Source organism: Hemitrygon akajei, chromosome 2 (assembly GCF_048418815.1).
Source record: "Hemitrygon akajei chromosome 2, sHemAka1.3, whole genome shotgun sequence".
Taxonomy (NCBI): domain Eukaryota; kingdom Metazoa; phylum Chordata; class Chondrichthyes; order Myliobatiformes; family Dasyatidae; genus Hemitrygon; species Hemitrygon akajei.
The window spans coordinates 43325079-43346046 of record NC_133125.1 but is presented as its reverse complement, the minus strand read 5'-3'; the positions used below and the strand labels follow the sequence as shown (position 1 = coordinate 43346046).

The 20968-nt window shown below is 41.0% G+C and overlaps 1 protein-coding gene across 3 annotated transcripts in view; it reads left to right on the top strand.

Annotated features, from left to right (window-relative positions):
- Positions 1–12404: 12404 nt before the first annotated feature.
- fancc (FA complementation group C) overlaps positions 12405–20968 on the top strand; it is a 180359-nt gene continuing 171795 nt past the window's right edge. For all 3 annotated transcript variants that reach the window (XM_073071347.1, XM_073071337.1, XM_073071329.1), the window contains exon 1: positions 12405–12456. The gene's annotated coding sequence lies outside the window, so the exon portion shown is untranslated. The remainder of the gene's footprint in view (positions 12457–20968) is intronic.

Below are 20968 nucleotides of genomic sequence, written 5' to 3'. Positions count from 1 at the left end.
TCTGGCCCTGGGCTCAGAAGGGTAGGTAAAGGAAGAAAGCAGCAGTAATAGGGGACTCTAAAGATAGGGGTTCAGACAGGTGATTCTGTGGATGCAGGAAAGAAACACGGATGGCAGTTTACCTCCCAGGTGCCAGGGTCCGGAATGTTTCTGATTGTGTCCACGATATCCTGAAGTGGGAAGGTGAACAGCCTGAGGTCGTGGTACATATTGGTACCAACAACGTAGGTAGGAAAAGGGAGGAGGTCCTGAAACCAGACTACAGGGAGTTAGGAAGGAAGTTGAGAAGCAAGACCTCAAAGGTAGTCATCTCGGGATTACTGCCTGTGCCACGCAACAGTGAGTATAGGAATAGGATGAGGTGGAGGATAAATGCATGGCTGAGGTATTGGAGCAGGGGGCAGGGATTCAGATTTATGGATCATTGGGACTTCTTTTGGGGCAGACATGACCTGTACAAAAAGGATCGGTTGCACTTGAATCCGAGGGAGACCAATATCCTGGCAGGGAGGTTTGCAAAGGCTAGTGGGGAGAGTTTAAGCTAGAATTGCTGGGGGGGGGGGGGTGGGCAGTGGGAACCAAACTGAAGAGATGGATAAAGGGGAGGTTGGCTCACAAATAGAGAAAGCTTGTAGACAGTGAAAGAAGGAGGATAGGCAGGTGAGTTTGAGATGTGTCTATTTTAATGCAAGGAGTGTCATAAACAAAACGGATGAGCTTAGAGCGTGGATCAGTACCTGGAGCTATGATGTTGCGGCCATTACAGAGACTTGGATGGCTCAGGGGCAGGAATGGTTACTTCGAGTGCTGGGCTTTAGATGTTTCAGAAAGGACAGGGAGGGAGGCAAAAGAGGTGGGGGCATGGAACTGCTGATCAGAGATAGTGTCATGGCTGCAGAAAAAGAGGAAGTCATGGAGGGATTGTCTACTGAGTCTCTGTGGGTGGAAGTTAAGAACAGGAATGAAGTCAATAACTCCACAGGGTGTTTGTTATAGACCACCCAATAGTAACAGGGACATCAAGGAGATAATAGGGAGATAGATTCTGGAAAGGTGTAATAATAACAGGGTTGTCATGATGGAAGATTTTAATTTCCCAAATATTGATTGGCATTTCCCTAGAGCAAGGGGTTTAGATGGGGTGGAGTTTGTTAGGTGTGTTCAGCAAGGTTTCTTGACACAATATGTAGATAAGCCTACAAGAGGAGAGGCTGCACTTGATCTGGTATTGGGAATTGAACCTGATCAGGTGTCAGGTCTCTCAGTGGGAGAGCATTTTGGAGATAGTGATCACAATTCTATCTCCTTTGCCATAGCATTGGAGAGGGATAGGAACAGACAAGTTAGGAAAGTGTTTAATTGGAGTAAGGGGACATATGAAACTATCAGGCTGGAACTTGGAACCATAAATTGGGAACAGATGTTATCAGGGAAATGTATGGCAGAAATGTGGCAAATGTTCAGGGGATATTTGAGTGGCGTTCTGCATAGCTATGGTCCAAAGAGACAGGGAAAGGATGGTAGGGTACAGGAACCATGGTGTACAAAGGCTGTTGAAAATCTAGTCAAGAAGAAAAGAAGAGCTTACGGAAGGTTCAAAAAACTAGATAATGATAGAGATCTAGAAGATTATAAGGCTAGCAGGAAGGAGCTTAGGAATGAAATTAGGAGAGCCAGAAGGGGCCATGAGAAGGCCTTGATGAGCAGGATTAAGGAAAACCTCAAGGGATTCTAAAGTATGTGAAGAACAAGATGATATGAAGTGAAAGAATAGGACCAATCAAGTGTGACAGTGGAAAAGTGTGTATGGAACTGCAGGAAATAGCAGAGGTACTTAATGAATACTTTGCTTCAGTATTCACTACAGAAAAGGACCTTGACAATTGTAGGGATGACTTACAGCCGACTGAAATGCTTAAGCATATAGACATTAAGAAAGAGGATGTACTGGAGCTTTTGGAAAGCAACAAGTTGGATAAGTCACCAAGAACAGATGAGATGTACCCCAGGCTACTGTGGGAGGCGAGGGAGGAGATTGCTGAGCCTCCGGCAATGATCTTTGCATCATCAATGGGGAGGGGAGAGACTCCAGAGGATTGGAGGTTTGCGGATGTTTTTCCTTTATTCAAGAAAGGGAGTAGAGATAGCCCAGGAAATTACAGACCAGTAAGTCTTACTTCAGTGGTTGGTAAGTTGATGGAGAAGATCCTGAGAGGCAGGATTTATGAACATTTGGAGAGGCATAGTATGATTAGGAATAGTCAGCATAACTTTGCAAAGGCAGGTCATGCCTTACGAGCCTGATTGAATTTTTTGAGGATGTGACTAAACACATTGATGAAGGTAGAGTAGTACATGCAGCGTATATGGATTTCAGCAAGGCATTTGATAAGGTACCCCATGCAAGGCTTATTGAGAAAGTGAGGGTCATGGGATCCAAGGGGACATTGCTTTGTGGATCCAGAATTGGCTTGCCCACAGAAGGCAAAGATTGGTTGTAGATGGATCATATTCTGCATGGAGGTCAGTGACCAGTGGTGTGCCTCAGGGATCTGTTCTGGGACCACTTCTCTTCGTGATTTTTATAAATTACCTGGATGAGGAAGTGGAGGGATGGGTTAGTAAATTTGCTGATGACACAAATGTTGAGGGTGTTGTGGATTGTTTGGAAGGCTGTCAGAGGTTACAGCTGGACATTGATAGGATGCAAAACGGGGCTGAGAAGTGGCAGATGGAGTTCAACCCAGATAAGTGTGAGGTGGTTCATTTTGGTAAATCAAATATGGTGGCAGAATATAGTATTAAGGTAGGACTTTTGGCAGTGTGGAGGATCAGAGGGATCTTGGGGTCTAAGTTCATAGGACGCTCAAAGCAGTTGTGCAGGTTGACTCTGTGGTTAAGAAGGCATACGGTGTATTGGCCTTCATCAATCGTGGGATTGTATTTAGGAGCCGAGAGGTAATGTTACAGCTATATAGGACCCTGGTCAGACCCCACGGAGTACTGTGCTCAGTTCTTGTTGCCTCACTACAGGAAGGATGTGGAAACCATAGAAAGGATGCAGAGGAAATTTACAAGGATGTTACCTGGATTGGGGAGCATGCCTTATGAGAATAGGTTGAGCGAACTCAGCCTTTTCTCCTTGGAGTGATGGAGAATGAGAGGTGACCTGATAGAGGTGTATAAGATGATGAGAGGCATTGATCGTGTGGATAGTCGGAGGCTTTTTCCCAGGGCTGAAATGGCTAGCACGAGAGGGCAAGTTTTAAGGTGCTTGGAAGTAGATACAGAGGAGATGTCAGGGGTAAGCTTTTTACGCAGAGAGTGGTGAGTGCGTGGAATGGGCTGCTGGCGACATTGGTGGAGGTGAACAGCATTGTGGGCCGAACATGTATTGTGTTGTAGGTTTTCTATGTTTCTATGAAAGCAAATGGGAATTGCAGCACTTAGTAATTTAGAAGTGTTGCTTCAGGAAATAATGCAGTTAAGATATGAATATTTTAAATTTAGTTTAATCTTGAATGTTGAATCCTGAATCTGAGATATTCCCTTTGTTCTGAATGTCCCTCCCTTATTTTATCTGCTACTGATAACTAAATTGTTTTTCTTTCTATTCCAGTTCTGACAAAAAGTCCCAGTCCTGAAATATTAACTTTTTCTCTTTCAACAGATGCTACTCGATCTGCTCTGATTTTTTAGCACTTTTTAACATCTGCAGTTTTTAAAAAAAACTTTTATTGCTAGTTTATCTGATTTATTTTTAAGTGATCTTGTGCCATGTGTCGACATTCTCGTAGAATTAGTTGCATATAAAATATAACTTAAAAAGGATTATTTATATACTCTATCTCTCTAGGTACAGTGTTAAGCAGCTGATAGACTTCTGTGTTTGTAGACCTTCCAGGGTTAGTCTAGAGAAGTCATTTGAACAAACAACCATGTTTGTTTGGAGCTCCTGAGATTTGGTAATATTGCTCACATGATAGAGAAACGGAATCCTGTAAAACTTAAATTAAAATGTTAACTCACCGAATATAATCCTTCCTTCTCCCTCCTCTAGCCTACCACCTCACACACACAGCCACACAGATCTATAAATATCTAAATGTATAAACCCACACGCAAGCACATCAACAGCTACTCCCACATGCAAACACATTAAAGCATTACTTTATAATTAGCCCTGTAAAATGAAGGGATGGAACTCTAGGACACGGTGTTTAACTTGGACCCTGATATATTATTTAATGAATTCACCTCAGAACTCACAGAAGAAGAGATTATGCCATAGAATATTTTTTAAATTTGGAAAAATTTTTGAAGCCAATCTGTTTATATATCTGCCAGTAAAATTATTACAAAAACAAAAGTTTAAAAAGGTACATATTCTTAGTAACTAAGAAATGGAACAAGTTCTCCACAGTGCTATGACTATGGAAACAGAAATAATTTTTCTGTATTTTATACCTTCCTATATTCTGCACCACTGGAAACTAAATATTGCAATTTGCCCAAGAGACCAAAATCAGATACCAAGTGGATGTTTCATTGCTTTACATTAGCAGGAGAGGGAATCAGAATCAAGTTTAATATCATAGGCATATGTTGTGAAATTAGTTGTTATACAGTAACTGTACATTGCAATACACAATAATAGAAACTGTAAATTATAGTAAGTATCTACATTAAAAAGTTAAATAAGGAGTGAAAAAAGAAAAAAAAAACACAAAAGTAGTGAGATAGTGTTCATGGTTTCAATGTCCATTCAGTAATCTGATGGTAGAGGGGAATAAGCTGTTCCTGATTCACTCAGACTCCTGTACCTCTTCCCTATTGGTAATGATGAGAAGAGGACATGTCCTGGGGAGGGGGGTCCTTAATGATGGATGCCACCTTTCTGAGGCATTGCCTCCTGAATGCTGGGGAGGCCAGTGTCCATGATGGATCTGGCTGAGTTTACAACTTTCTGCAGCTTTTTTCAAGCCTGTGCCATGGCCCCTTCATACCAGATAGTGACGTAGCCAGTTAGAATGCTGTTCTTGGTGCATCTGTAGAAATTTCCAAGTGTCTTTGGTGAACTCCTGCTGAAATATAGCCAACCTCGTGCCTTCTTTGTAACTGCATCAATATGTCGGGCCCAGGATAGATCCTCAGAGATGTTGACACCCAGGAACTTGAAATTGTTCATCCTTTCCACTTCAGATCCGTTGATGAGGACTGTTGTGTGTTTCCTTGTCTTACCCTTTCTGAAGTCCTCAGTCAGTTCTTGGTCTTACTGACATTGAGTGCAAGGTTGTTGATATAAGTGTATCCCCAACAAATTAGAGCAATGAATGATATACTAAACATGATAATTACTGAAGCTAGATACTCCCCCAGTTGAAATGGGGTGCGTCAAAATTGGGTTCTTATCAAGGATGGGTATGCTCCACATCACAGGGAAGAGGAAGTCCCATTACTGGATTTATTAAATGGGTTGACAGTGAATAGACAATGAGTATTAACTAAAGAATGTGTAAATGAATTATAGCAATCATTCATTCCTATTGGGCGCAAAAATAAATTGGGGAAGTGGCTTGAAATGTGACTTCCTATGGAATTTAGAGGTAGTATTAGTTTCAAAGGTGTTACAGATATAATTGCTAGACAAAACTGCAGGGCTGAAGATTGAAAGAAATTCAGCAAAGTTGAACAAGATTGAAAAAGAGTGGGATTACTGTGTATGAGAGAGAACTTGCAGGGAACATGAGAACTGATCATAGAGGTTCTAAGTGAATAGAAAAATAGATCGGTGAAGACAAATGCAAGTTCCCTTCAATCAACAATGGTAAAATTTATACTTGGGAAGAATGAAATGGTAGAATAATTAAACACATAGAAAACAGAACAGTATAGCATAGAAAAATGGCCTTTGGTCCACGATGTTGTTCCAAACTCATTAAGCTAATGACACCTAATTCAACTAATCTTCTCTGCTTGCACATGGCTCTTATTGTCTGCACATTCATGTGCCTTTCCCAGAGCCTCTTAAACACCACTGTTACATTTGCCTCCGGCAGCAACCCTAGCAACGCATTCCATGCACCCACCACTCTCTCTGTAAAAAAAAAACTTACCCTACATATCTCCTTTGAATATTCTTCCTTTCACCTTAAATGCATTCCTTCAACTGTGGGAGAAAGTTACCAGCTGTTTACTCTATTTTGCCTCTCATAATTTTATAAATTTCCATTCGGTTTTCCCTCAGCCTTCAGAGAAAACAACCCTAGTGTCATGAGCCGTGCAGGTTTCTGTAGCTTGTCATAGAGTGTTGGCCTTCTAGGTTTCTCAAGAACCCGTATTTAGTAATTGTTGTCTTAACTAGAGTTGTTAAGCCCTTGTGCTTTCTGTTTAATCTTGTCAAGTTAAATGTGACTGGCATGGGATTTCCACATTCTATGATTATTTAAGGACTCTTTTTTTTAGCGCTGTTCGCGAAGTCTTTTTGTGAAGAATGATGAGTCTCGCGGAGTCAGTGTGTCTTTGTTGCTCTGCTGGTATTCCAAAATATAACCTCTTGTTTCCTTCTCTGTGTGGGAATCTACAGTTCCACCACACCTAGGTTCATTCCTGCCAGTGACCAGCGTGACACCTAGTTTGTCCAAAAATTTTTTTATACCTCCTAATCCAGCCAGCATCCTGGTAAATCTCTTCTGCACCCTCTTCAAAGCTTCCACATTCTCAATACAATGGGTGACCAGAACTGAATGCATTACTCTAGATCTGGGCTTACTGGGATTTTATAAGGCTACAGCATAACTTGAACTCAAATCCTTGACTAATAAAGGTAAACATGATATGCACCCTCTTTATCATTTTATCAAATTGTGTGCCCACTATCAGGCAGCTCTGGACCTAGACCCCAAGATCTCCCTCCCCATATATTAACTCTGTTAAGGGTCCTGTCATTGATGGTGTACTTCCCTTTACATTTTACATTTTTGGTTCTGCCTTCATGAAGGATGGCACAGATAATCTCCAAATACATTAGGAAATCAGGGCTGTAAAGAGAAAGAGGAGCTATTAAAAGTCAATATTAGGAAAGAAAAAGTGTGAGCCTGATTAATGTAGCTAAAGCCAGACAAATATCAAGTAAGTGATAATCTACATATGAGAAAATAAAAGGAAGTGTCCTTGAAATTAATGCATTGTTGTATCTTCTAATATAGTGAAATAGTTCCTACAGATTGGAGGGGACAAATAGATTGAGTGGCTGCTTTAGTAAGCACCTTCTGTACCTAATAAAGGGGTGACTGAATGTATGTTTGTGGTCTGCTGCTGCTGTAGCCTATCCACTTCAAGGTTCAACATGTTGTGCATTCAGAGGTGCTCTTCTCCACCACACTGTTGTAACATGTGGTTATATGAATTACTGTTGTCTTCCTGTCAGTTTGAACAAGTCTGGACATTCTCCTCTGACATCTATCATTGACAAAGCAGTTTTGCCCACAGAACTGCCACTCACTGGATTTTTTTTGTTGTTGTTTGCATCATTCTCTGTAAACTCTACAGAATATTATGTGTGAAAATCCCAGGAGTTCAGCAGTTCCTGAGATACTCAAACCTCCCCATCTGGCACCAACAATCATTTCACGGTCAAAAGTCACTTTGATCACTTTTCTTCTGAATTCTGATGTATGGCCTGAACTTCTTGACATGCCTGTATGCTTTTACGTATTGAGTTGCTATCACATGATTGACTGATTAAATATTTGCATTAACGGGCAGGTGTAAAGGTGTACCTAATAAAGTGGCCACTGATTGTATAGTTCCTCTATTTTAATAAAAATAGAGAGAGAAAAAACATGGAATTACAGATCATTGATCTTAACATCAGCAGGGGAAAATGCTGGGATCTATCATAAAGGAATTAATAGCAGAACATCCAGAAAGCATTAATAGGTTTGGAAAAGGAGATCATTCTTAACAAAATTACGTCCTTTTGAGGATGTTACTGTCAGAGGAGATAAGGAAGAGCCACATGATAACTGCAAAGGTGTTTGGACTTGCTATGGAGCATCTGTGATGCAGAAAATACCACGGTATGATTCTCGAGTAGGTCACTTTGCAGGTACAGAAAGGAGGTAGTAATCACAAGGAAGGGCACCAAGTACAGGCAGATAGTGTAGGAATTTCATGTGGTCATTCCCCTCTCAAGCAGATATACCATTTACCATACTATTGGAGGGAATGGCCTCACAGAGAATAGAGAGAATCAGTAGTAGCAGTTAACTGTGTGGCAACACTGTTAACTCTTATACATGGCAAGGGAAGGAAAAGTTTAGCAAGTAGTAGTGGCAGGGGATTTATTAGTAACCAAAGAAATGATGCACTGCTGCTTCTAAGAGCAAGACTCCAAATTGGGATGTAGTTTCCCTGATATCTTAGATTGGGTACAGAATGTTCAGCAGGAGGTGGGGCAATGACCATAGGTCATGGTACTCATGGCATATGTAGAAAGAGGGGTAAAGTCCTTCAAAGTGAGGTCAGGGAGTCAGACAGAAGGTTAAAAAGCAGGACCTATTCCCAGAATTAATTCCTGAGTCACGCACTAGCAAGAGTAGAAGTGGAATAGGACAGATGAATGTATGGCCTAACAGCCAATGCAGGAGGGATGATTTCAGGCACATGGATTATTTTCCAGGGTAGCTGGGACCTGTACAAGAAGGAAAGGTTGCACCTAACTGGGAAGGAGGTCTGCTTTCACTACCCTGGTGAGGTTAAATTAATATGGCAGGAGAGGGGGTACATAATATCAGTGCAGTAGATGGGGAGAAAAATATAGAAACTAAATCAAGCAAATCCAGAGGCCAGGGCAGGGGCAGCTTAGAAATTATCAGACAGCTTGCAGGCTCAAATGCATTTACTTCAATGCCAAGAGCCTCAGATGAGCCTAGAACGTGGGACAGTACTTGAAATTATGGTAACGTTGCAATCAGAGAGAAGTGACTGATGAAAAGGCAAGGACCGGTAGCTTAATGTTTTCGGGTACAGAAGTTTTGGATGTGATTAAGGGGAATACAAAAGAGGAGGTAGCATGACAGTACTGATTAGAGATTACATAACTAGGTTCTGTTTAGTCAATTGGTCTCCTGGAGGAATTGTCCAAAGGTCATATGGGTAGTACTTAATTTTAAGAGAGGGGAATCACTGGAGTTATACCTTAAGCCTTCCGATAGTCAGTGGGAACTAGGAGAGCAGATATATAAGCAATTTGCAGTGAGGTGGAAGAACCATCAACTACAGTAGACAAAGATTTTAACCTTCCCAGTATTGACTGGGATTGTTTTAATGCAAGGGCTGTGTGTGAAGCAGAATTTGCTAAATGCAGCTAAGAAAGTTTTTTGTGATAATACGTCGCTAATCCCACTAGAGTCAGTACAATTCTCTACTTTGTCTTAGGAAATGAAACTGGACAGACAATGAAAGTGTCGGTGTGAGAAAACTTTGGGAAATATTACCATGATTCTTTCAAGATTGATATGAAAAGCTATGGAATTTATTGGAGAAATCACTAAGGGCTGGGATTTATTGGGATATTCAGTAGCTGATTAGGATGGTCAGCATGCCTTTGTGCAGGAGAAATTCTGCCTCTTTAACTTGATTGAGTTTTTTCAGGTGGTAACTAAAATGACTGCTGAATGCAGGGTAACAGGTATCATCTATATGGATTTCAGAAAGGAATTAGTCTTGGTCTCACATGGTAGCCAAAGAATAAGGCAATTGGGATCCAAGGTGAGTTGGCTAATTGAATCCAAAATTGGATTGGTCAGAGGACACAGAGTATAGTGACAGAATTCTTTTCTGCATGGATGTCTGAGACTAATAGCGTGCATGGGGATCAACACTGGCGACCTTTGTTGTTTGCGATATAAGTACAGGGTATGAATCAGATGGCAAGTTAATCCAGCCCAGGTGATTTTCAGGCATGGTTGGGAAAATATTGAGCAAACGGTGAAAAAATAGATGGGCTAATATATTCCAAGAAGCCAACGTGAACCATACTCATCATGGGGCTGAAGTTCATCACTTATGTTAATCTGAGCATGAGCAGTTTATAAAGAGTAAGTTATTCCTTCAAAATCACTCTCTGGTTAGTCCACAATCAATTCCCAGTAGCCGGGCCTCTCAACAAGGTTGAGATGCAGGCTTATAAAGCAGATATTCCATCTTATACTAAACTTCAAGAGTGTAGAGTTACGAAGCCTGGATGTAATATGTTTTCAAGACAATAAGATTCAACAAGGTCACCCCAGACAGCTGGTGTGAGATGATACCACACCACAAATGTTTCTTAATAATAATGCTGCAACTCTTTGGTAGGTTTACCAATTACTACACTGCTGCTTATATGATTCCTTCTTTGGTTTTATTATAGATAGTTAAATCATTTTCTTCTTATAAAGTTCTGACCTATTTGAGAAAATTTCACTGTGGCTTTTGGGATGCTCTTGTGTTTTTTTTGAGCAATTACTCAAACTTTTTGTTCAGCTTCTTTCCTGTAAGTTTCAGGGAGGTGATTGAAAATTGGGAAGAAGCACTTTGACTAACCTCTTTAAAAATTTTCTAAAGTCAATGTTAAATAATTACTCCGTTGATGGAGGCCGTTTAGTATGTCAAGCCTTTATTAGCTGAAACATGTCCTGCTTCTCTGTTCTCTTGCCATAGTTCTGATACCTATCCAGTCACAACTGAATCTGCCTCAGTATTACTTTGGGCAGTACATTCCAGGCTCTAGCACGTTGCTTTAGGTTCTTTTGCCTGTCGTCCTCATTCTGTGTCTGCTAGTTCTTGATCCCCACACTAATGGAAACAGTTTCTATTCACTCTGAATACAATGAGAGTTGCACAAGTGATTTCAGTTAACACCAGGAGTGGCATCCCTGCTTGCTTTGCAACTTCCGGCAGGTGGGACTCGTTCCTCAGTTCACTGTGCAATCAGGCAGATGGACAGTCAGTTAAAATCGAACCCAGGAGCTAACGCTGCTCTAGCCTGAGGCTGACAAAGCCTTGGTGGCTTTTCACCTATGTCTCACTACTCCTTAATGCCAGCCTATCCCAAACCTCCATTCCCAACCCCACCACTTCCACAACTGCATGGTGGTTCCAGATCATATAGAATATTATTTAAAACTGTGCCTACCGATGTAATATGCATCAAATATAGATTGTGATGATGAATTCAAGATACTGTGAAGAGAGCAAGACTGAAACAAACCCATGTGCAGTCAGAATAATTTTTATGTGGAAAACAAAGGGTTAACCATGAAGTAGAGAAAAGAATTTCTAGATGATGATTTACATGACATCTTGTGACCCGTCAATTAAACAAAAATATTTTTGTAAATACTTTTAACCACAGATCATTGCAGTCACAGTTCAACAGGATCAGTCATATCAAGCTTGTGGTAACAGCACTGAAAAGAGATTAGGCGTGATTGAATCTCCTTGACTTCTTCACTCTCTGCAAAATGTCGTTTAGGATATAAACAAGAGTGACTTTTCACACAAGGAGGTGTTGCTATAAAATCACTTGAGAAAGTGAACACTGTCCAATATACGATGATTTATTTAAAGGTGTGATTAAGTATGCATCTCTACTAGGCTGTGTACTTGTTAAAATGCACCAATTAGTCAAGCTTACTTCAATAGCACTTTCCAATTCTGTGATCAATTAAGAATAAAAATAAGATCAGCAATGTGGAGAAAGGGACATCATTATCTCCCAGTTAAAGCGTTAGCTCTGTTTTCCTATCCGCAGATGCAGCTGGACTTTTCATTTCTGACATTTTGTGTTTTAATTTCATATTTTCAGCATTTGCCATTTTTCTTTCATTTGACAACACCGTATATCTGAAATGCTGCGAGCTCCTATGCCTCCACTGCAAGTTTGAAAGTGAATTTAATAAATATGGAAATGTGCTAGCCTGCAGCAGAGAAAAGGTAAGGGCAATCTAATTGTCCTAAAATTCCAGCTAGTTCATGCTAATATTTTGAGGTGCAAATGGAAGTTACAATACATGCTCCAGAGAGCTAGTAATGCGATATGGAAACATTTTTGGTCGAGTGGTTTACATACACCTGCAAACTTTTCAAAAGCGGCATTTTCATAATCTCAGGGCAACTTTTAATGCTGCATGCAGAGTTAGTATGTGCCATTTGATCTAAGATTTTGAAATTTGGTGTTCTCTTTTGAAGTTTATGACTCATAACGGATTATATCAGCATTATTTTAGTTATATTCTTAATACTTAACAATGAAATTGTTGGCTTAACCCGAGGCCAAGGACGATCGGGAGTAAAGGGACGTCCTACTTTTGTTTGATTGGACCGTGGAGTGTGGCGTCATCTGTCAATCAGAGCCCGGCGGGAATCTCGAGCAGTTTCCGGGTGCAGTCGGGAAGGATCGGTTTGCAGGTTAGTGACATTAATAACTGAGGTTTGAAATGATAAACGTTGCCAGAAATATTTGGCCCAAGGAAAAGTCCTGCCTCTGAAATTACGGCTACGAGCTTAGCCCGCTATACTTTCAACCGTTGTTGATTACTCACGATCAGATTCTTTCAACGTAAATGTTCCTAAAGGACATTGCGTTACAGTTAGAAATTATTGCTGGGATTTGTAAGCAATTATAAAGTTTTTCTTGTATAACAATAACTTTCATCCATGCAGCACGATTGACGTAGTATAAAACGTTCCCAGATGCTTCACAGTCAATCATAAAACGGCTTCTACAGCTCTGAAGACATTGGGACAGACGATCAAGAAATAACTTGATCAAAGTAGTTGGTTTTGAAAACTATCTTGAAGGAGAAAGGAGAGACAGAAAGGTGGAGAATTTTTCAGGCATCGACTGAAGTCGAGAATGACACCAATGGGTTAGGGAGGTAGCTTGCGAGGCTCCTGTTGCGGTTTGTTTTGGTCTCGCTGGACGTTCTCAAAACCATTTCTAACGCTACATATCTATTTTGAGTGTCGCGGGCCAGGAATTTGGTGAACTTTTCAAAACATCTTTCAATCATTACCTTTGTCGTCTTGCTGTGACAGAGCCAAAGGAGTTTATTTCCTCAGGACATGCATGCATAGGTGCAATGAAAAGCTTACTCGCAGCAACATTGCAGGCACATAGTATTAGATATTCAACATACACAAAAGCAGCAAACTATACATAAGTTATACAAAAATATTGCAAGAAAGAACAGAATTTTTTTTAAAGTTCACTGTAGTACAAAGTACTCATACTGTTTCTGTACTCCAACGTTAAAGTCAAGTTTATTGTCATATGTATGCACAGGTGTAATAAAAATACTTACAGTAGCATCACAGGCATGTAGCATATAAGCAGCACTCACAAATAAACATAAATTATACAGAACTTTTTAAAGAAAACACAATAGTCAAAGTGTTCATAATGTTATTAATCAGTAGTGAGTAAGATTTTGCCAGTTGGTTCAGGAACTGAATGATTGAAGGGAAGTTCACAGCCTGGATCGCAGGGATCTTTGATAACAAATGTTTTGAAGCAATGCATCCCTGTAGATAATACTGATGATGAGGAGAGATGTGCCTTTGATGGGCTGGGCAGAATCCACTGCTCTCTGTAGCTTCTTGTGTTCCTGTGCATTTGAATTGCTATACCAGGCCACAACGCAGCCAGTCAGGATACTTTCAACAGCACATCTGTAGAAGCTTGTTGGAGCTTTGATGATAAGACAAAACTGCTTAATCTCCTAAGGAAGTGAAGGTGCTGCCGTGCGTTCCTTATGATTGCATCTATGTACTGGCTCAAAGACAGGTCGCTGATATACTTAAAACTGCTGACTCTCCACCACCAATCCCCCAATGCATGTTTGCCCTCCTTCCTCTTCCTGGATCAGCTGTTAAGTTTTGCTGATGTTCAGTTTCAGGTTATTTTAGCAGCACCACTCAACCAGGTGACCAGAAAGCAGACTCATCACCATCTGTGATTTATCCAAAATCAGTAGTGTCATCAGCAACTTTGGAGATGCCTTTGGAGCTTATCAGGGTTGTGCAGTTTGGTTCAAGAATTAAATCATTGAGGGGAAATATCTGTCCTTGAACCTAATGGTATGGGACTTCAAGCTTCTATATCTCCTGCCCGATGGCAACTATGAAACAATGTTATGGCCTGGATGGTAGTGCCTCTTTTAGATACTACTGATGGTAGGGAGTGCCAGTGATATATTGTGTTGAGTCCACTACTTTCTGCACCTTCTTATATTCCTGTGCGTTTGAATTGCCATCTCAGACCATGATGCAACCAGACAGGATATTTTCATACTGGAACATATTTGGAAGTGTGTTAGATGATATGCTGAACCTCCTCAATCTTCCAAGTAAGTAAAGACACTGGAATGGCTTCCTTGTGATTGCATCAATGTGCTGGGCCCAGGAGAGGTCATCTGATATGTTAATACTCAGCAATTTAAAGCTTCTGTTGCTTTCTACTGCAGATACACCGATGTGGACTTGTGAATGATGTGGCCCACCAACATGAGCACGTCTTTGCTGGGGATACTGATATTGGTTCACTTATCCTGCTAGTGGAGAGTTTTACATAGCCAGCATTGCTGAGAACTTTCCAGTGCTTTAAAGTGTAATCTGCTGGTGACCTGTGCTCTGAAGGATCCAAGTGGCCAGGGATCACAGTTACTTGGTGTACCATAAGCTTTGTGCTAGATTTGAAGTCCTTTTCTCAGGTGGCTAAAAGCTGACTTGGTGCATTGAAGCAATGGTGAATTTCATCAGCACTGACTTCCTTCATTGAGGGGTCCTGAGTTGTGGACTGTAATTGTGTTTTACAGGGTCTTGTCACAGGTCTTTATCATTGAGGGAACTGTTGTACAGTGGAGGCAGATTGGTAGATGAACTTTGTTTTATGAATGTGAAGAGTAAAGCTGTTCTCTTGAATGCTTCCATATTTAATTTCAAGATACCTTAATGTGAGATAATGTGGGGTCTGGCGAGGTGGTGATACTGTTTGAATGTTTTTTCATTTATCCTAAAAGTTGGTTTCACTCCAGCAGGAAATTTGTTAGAGGTGAGGTACAGCTTTCCAGCAAGAAAGGTTGGGATGATATTGTAACTTCCATTGACTCAATATGCATCATGTTTGGGTTATTTGTGGACCGTTTTGTTAAGATCGTGGCTTGTATACTGTCACATGGCAGAGATCATTGACTGCTGCAGATGTCAAATTTGAAAAGAACTGCTTGATTGAGGGAGTCAAAGGTTTTTGTAAAGTACAAAAAGGATGTAAATAGAGCTTGATGTTGCTTCCTGCACTTATCCTGGAGTTGACATGCAATAAAGATCATGTCCAGTTTCCAGTTTTTTTTTTTCCCCATTAGCTTCTGGCCTTTTTATGACTAGACCAGGATATTTTGATGTGAGATTTGGGTCCAGGACAGTCATGGATGAAGAATCCTTCAAAATGCTAATTCCAACAGATGTTGTCTGCTTCTCTGTTGATAAGTTTATCACCTATAGCTGATTTAAAGAGGGAAGGTCTTATCCTTGTTAAGTCAGCTTGGATAACTTCACTCACCTCAACCCTGAACTGATTCCGCAACCCATAGATTCACTTTCAAGGACTCTGAAGGTCATATTCTCAGTATTATTTTTTTATTTACACAGTTTGTCTTTTGCATGCTGGTAGTTTGTCTGTCTTTATTTATATATAGTATTTCATAACCAAATAACCATATAACAATTACAGCAGGGAAACAGGCCATCTTGGCCCTTCTAGTCTGTGCCAAACGCTTACTCTCACCTAGTCCCACTGACCTGCACTCAGCCCATAACCCTCCATTCCTTTCCTGTCCATATACCTATCCAATTTTTCTTTAAATGACAATATCGAACCTGCCTCTACCACTTCTACTGGAAGCTCGTTCCACACAGCTACCAAGCTACCATTCTCTGAGTAAAGAAGTTCCCCCTCATGTTACCCCTAAACTTTTGCCCCTTAACTCTCAACTCATGTCCTCTTGTTTGAATCTCCCTTACACTGAATGGAAAAAGCCTATCCACGTCAACTCTATCTATCCCCCTCATAATTTTAAATACCTCTATCAAGTCCCCCCTCAACCTTCTACATTCCAAAGAATAAAGACCTAACTGTAACTTAGGTGCTGCAACCCAGGTAACATTCTAGTAAATCTCCTCTGTACTCTCTCTATTTTGTTGACAAAATAAATTTGGTTGTATTTCTTTATTTTCTTGTATATGTCTACAAGAATGCCTGCATCTGTATTTGCTCATGAAATGGATCTTTTGCATCTGTATTTATTCAACAGATGGACACAGACTAGAAGTAAGGCAACACAGCAGTGAAGTCATGGGCTATATACAGATTACAAAGGAGGAGGTGTTTGCTGTCTCGTGGCATGTTAGGGTGGATAAATCCTCAGGGCCTGACAAAGTGTTGCCTTGAACCATGTGGGAAGCTAGTGCAGAAATTGCAGGGGCCCCAGCCTTAGCAACAAGTGAGGTGCTGGAGGACTGCAGAATAGCAAATGTTGATCCATTGTTTCAGAAAGGCTCTAAGAATAAACTGGGAATTTATAGGTTTGTGAGCATGACATCAGTAGTGGGAAAATTATTGGAAGATATTTTAAGGGACCAGATTAAAAAGTATTTTGACAGACAGGGGTTGATTATGGATAATCAACATGGCTTTGTGTGTGGTAGGTCGTGTCTAACCAATCTTATGGAGTTTTTTGAGGAAATTATTAGGAAAGATGATGAAGTCAAGGTAGTGAATATAGACTTTAGCAAGGCCATTGGCAAGGACCTGCATGGGAGGTTGGTCAAGACGGTTCAGTTGCTTGACATTCAGGATGTGGTAATAAGCTGGATTCAACATTGGCTTCAAGGCAGAAGCCAGAGAGTGGTAATAAATGATAGCCTCTCTAACTGGGTGCCTGTGACTAGTAGTGTAATGCAGGGATTGGTGCTGGGCCTGTTGTTGTTTGGCATCTGTGTCAATGATCTGGATGATAATGTAGTAAACTGTGTCAGTAAATTTGTGAAAGACACCACGATTGAGGCATAGTGGAGTGAGGAAGGCTATCAACACTTGAAGCGGGATCTGGACCAGCTCAAAAAATTGGACTGGAAATGGCAGAAGGGAGGGCAAACCAGGGTAAGACTTCTATGGTGAGCAGTAGAGCACTGAGGAGAGCAGTAGAATAGAGAGATCTGCAAATATAGATCCATAATTCTTTGAAAGTAGTATCACAGGTAGATAGGGTCATAAAGAGAGCTTTTGGGTCATTAGCCTTCATAAATCGAAGTACTGAGTACTGGAATTGGGGTGTCATTATTGAAGTTGTATTAGACATTGGTGCATTTGGAGTATTGTGTGCTGTTCTGGTCACCTACCTATAGGAAATACATCAATAAGATTGAAAGAGTCATTTGAGAGAAACTTTACAAGGATATTGCTAGTACTTGAGGACCTGAGTTATAGAGAAAAGTGAATAGGTCAGGACTTTATTCCCTGGAATGTAGACGATTGAAGGGAGATTTGGTAGAGGCATACAAAATTAATAGGAATATAGATAGGGTAAATGCAAGCAGGCTTTTTCCATTGATATACACAAAATGTTGGAGGAACTCAGCAGGTCAGGCAGCATTTATGGAAAAGAGTAAACAGGCGACGTTTCGGACTGAGATGCTTTTTCAGGACCATTGATGTTGGATGAGACTAGAGCTAAAGGTCATGGGTTAAGGGTGAAAGGCGAAATGGGAACATGAGGGATTGCTTCTTCACTCAGGGTGGTGTGAGAGTGTGGTACGAACTGCCAGTGGAAGTGGTGGGTATGGGTTTGTTTGCAACATTTAAGGGAAATTTTGATAGGTTTCTGGATAGGAGGGGGATGGAGGGCTATGGTCCAGGTGCAGGTTGATGGGACTAGACAGATTAATAATTTTGCCAAAAGTGGGCCAAAGGGCTTATTTCTGTGGTGTAGTGTTCTATGACTCTAAAATGAATCTCAATTGGTTTATAGTCAGTATATGTATGTATTTTGATAATAAATTTACTTTGACTTGAATTTGACTTTGAAAATTTGAAGTCAGGTTTATTGTCATATGCAGAAGAGCACATGTGCAATGAAAAGCTTGCAGCAGCATCACAGGTACATAGCATTGTTTAAACAACAATCACAAGAGAAGCAGGAAAGCATAATTATACACTATTTGTTTTACAAGGAAACAAATTTAGAACAAAAAAGGTCCATTTTAGTGCAAAGTGATAATAGTGTTGCTAAACTTAGTGATTAGCATTTTGGCTCAAGAACTGAATGGCTGAAGGGAAGTAGCTGTCTTGAACCTGGTGGTGTGGAACTTTGGGCTTCTGTACCTCCTGCAAAAAGATGGCACAGCTCAAATAATAGGGATTTTTGATAACAGATGTTGCCTTCTTGAGGCAGGGCCTCTTGTAGATACTACCAGTGGTAGAGAAATTGTTTCCTTCCATGTGAATTAATTTCTGGTCTTAGCTGTTGGTGAGATGAGCCTTTGGGTATTTGGACTTTAGGTGCTGAATAAAGAGTGTTGAATAGAGACACAAGAGATTGCAAATGCTGGAACCTGTAGCCAAAAAAAAAACACAGCTGGAGGAATCAGTAGATCAAAAGGCATCTGCAGTGTGGTGGGGAGAGAAATTACCAATATCTTGGCGAGATCCTGCATCAGAACTAAGTGGAAAGATAGCCAGTTTAATGAGGGGAGGGAGAGGAGTGAGACAATCTGGTAGGTGACGGGTGGACTGGGGGGGGAGTGAAGGTTGATGATGGTGGAAGCAGACAAGTTAATAAAAAAGGAAAACACGAAGTACACTGCAGATGCTGTGGTCAAATCAAGACGTACAAAAATACTGGATGAACTCCGCAGGTCGGGCAGCATCCGTTGAAAGAAGCAGTCAACGTTTCGGGTCGAGACCCTTCGTCAGGAATAAAAAAGTGCCAAGTGAGGGATGGGATGGTGAAGGCAGAGTTAAGGTAATAATTGGGAAACAAAGCCTAATTTGATAAATCTGTGAAGGTGATAATGGAAAGATGAAGGGCAGATGGAATTAGATCGAAGAGGGATACAGTTAATCTGGGTGTTGTAGGTAAATGGATCAGGATGGGAGGGGGCAAAAATGGGGGCTGGGAGCAGGTATAGGAAAGAGTAAAAATGGAGGACCAGGGGTGGATCAGGAGGAGAGAGAGACACAAGAGACTACAGAGAAGGCTAATATGAAATGAAAAATTCATATTTCATACCATTTGGTTTAAACTACCTAGGAGGAATATGAGATGTTGTTCTTGTCTGCACCTTGCCGGTAGAAAAGGCTAAGGACAGACAGGTCAGTGAGGGAATGTGAAAGGGAGTTAAAATGTAATGCAATTGGGAGTTCAGGATGGACATTGCTGACAGAGTGTATGTGCTCTACAAGCTAGTCACATTGTTTATGCTTGATCTTGTCAATGGAATGGAAGCCATATCAAGATCATTGAATGTAGTTGATGAGGGTGCAGTAAATGCACATTCGAGGAGCATCATGAAAACAGTTAACGTTTCAGGTTAAAGACCGTTCATCATAACAGACAATGCCTGTACTGCTGAATTTATTTTTCAGTATTTTATGTTTTTATTGTTTTTCTTCCAACTATGACTGAAGAATCGCTTTGCTTCCCTCTAGTACTGAAGCCAAAGTTTTCCAAGATTGAAGCAGAAGTCCTTGGCCTCATCCACTATTTCTGGGGCTTCTGCATTTGAGTGAGCCTGAGGGTCCTGCAGTGTTCATTTGTCCCAAATGGGAGTTACTGAGACACCAGGCTAATTCATTCTTGATGGTAAAAACCACCACATGAAGAAAGTTCTCGTTTTCTAGTTTATCTTTCCAGAAGGATTCTGTCCAATGCCTTACTCTTTGGAATGGCTCTTTCCTGTTTGTTGAGATTTACTAAAGGCACTGTTGTCATTGGCAAAGTGTCCAAATTCCTAGTCTATGATGGTTCAGGTCTATCCATAAAGGTCTTGATATTTGATTTGATGAACAAATTCACATGGGTATAAAAATGAATAACTGATTGCTATTTGGGACCTCCTCCCATCCTGCTAGCCAAATCATTACTAAGGAATCTAATTTCTTCACCCACTGTGGGATAATGTAATTTGTGTTGCATTTGTGTGAAGCTTGCACATTTTCAGTGTTGGTGATATTCAGAAATAAGCATAGGAAGACATACAAAAGGTTGTAGATAATATTGGGGCTTTGAGGATTTGGAAGTGCATGGAGACTCAAATGTTGGAATCTGGAACAACACACAAAAAGCTGAAAGAACTCAGCAGGTCATGCAGCACCTATAGAGGAAAATGGACAGTTGACTAAATGGGTCGAGTCCTTTCATCTGCACTGAATGATATTATCATGTGGATACAGAGTTGTTTGAAATGTGGAACAAAGTGGATGGAGTAGATGGCATCCGTTAGTCTTGTAAGACCATGGATCTGTGCCTGGAAAGTCTTGCTTCAGCCTCTCCAGGGCGCAGGCCTGGGCAAGGTTGTATGGAAGACCGGCAGTTGCCCAAGCAGCAAGTCTCCCCTCTCCATGCCACCGATGTTGTCCAAGGGAAGGACAAGGGCTGATACAGCTTGGCACCAGTGATGTCACAGGAGTTGCCAGAGCGAGGTTGAAGACAACGTCGGACTGCCTTAGGGACTCCAGCTCAGGATTTGTCCTCAGGGTTTACTCCTGAAGCCTTTCCCATAAGTGGGTATGGCCGCAAGGCAGTGGAGGTTTGAGATTAGAGTTTTCCCCCTGTTAGATGGACTGCCTTCCCAGGCTGACGAGCTCCATCAACCCGAAGCACTGGTTTTATGGCACCAGGACCCGCCTTCGCCCCTTCTCCTG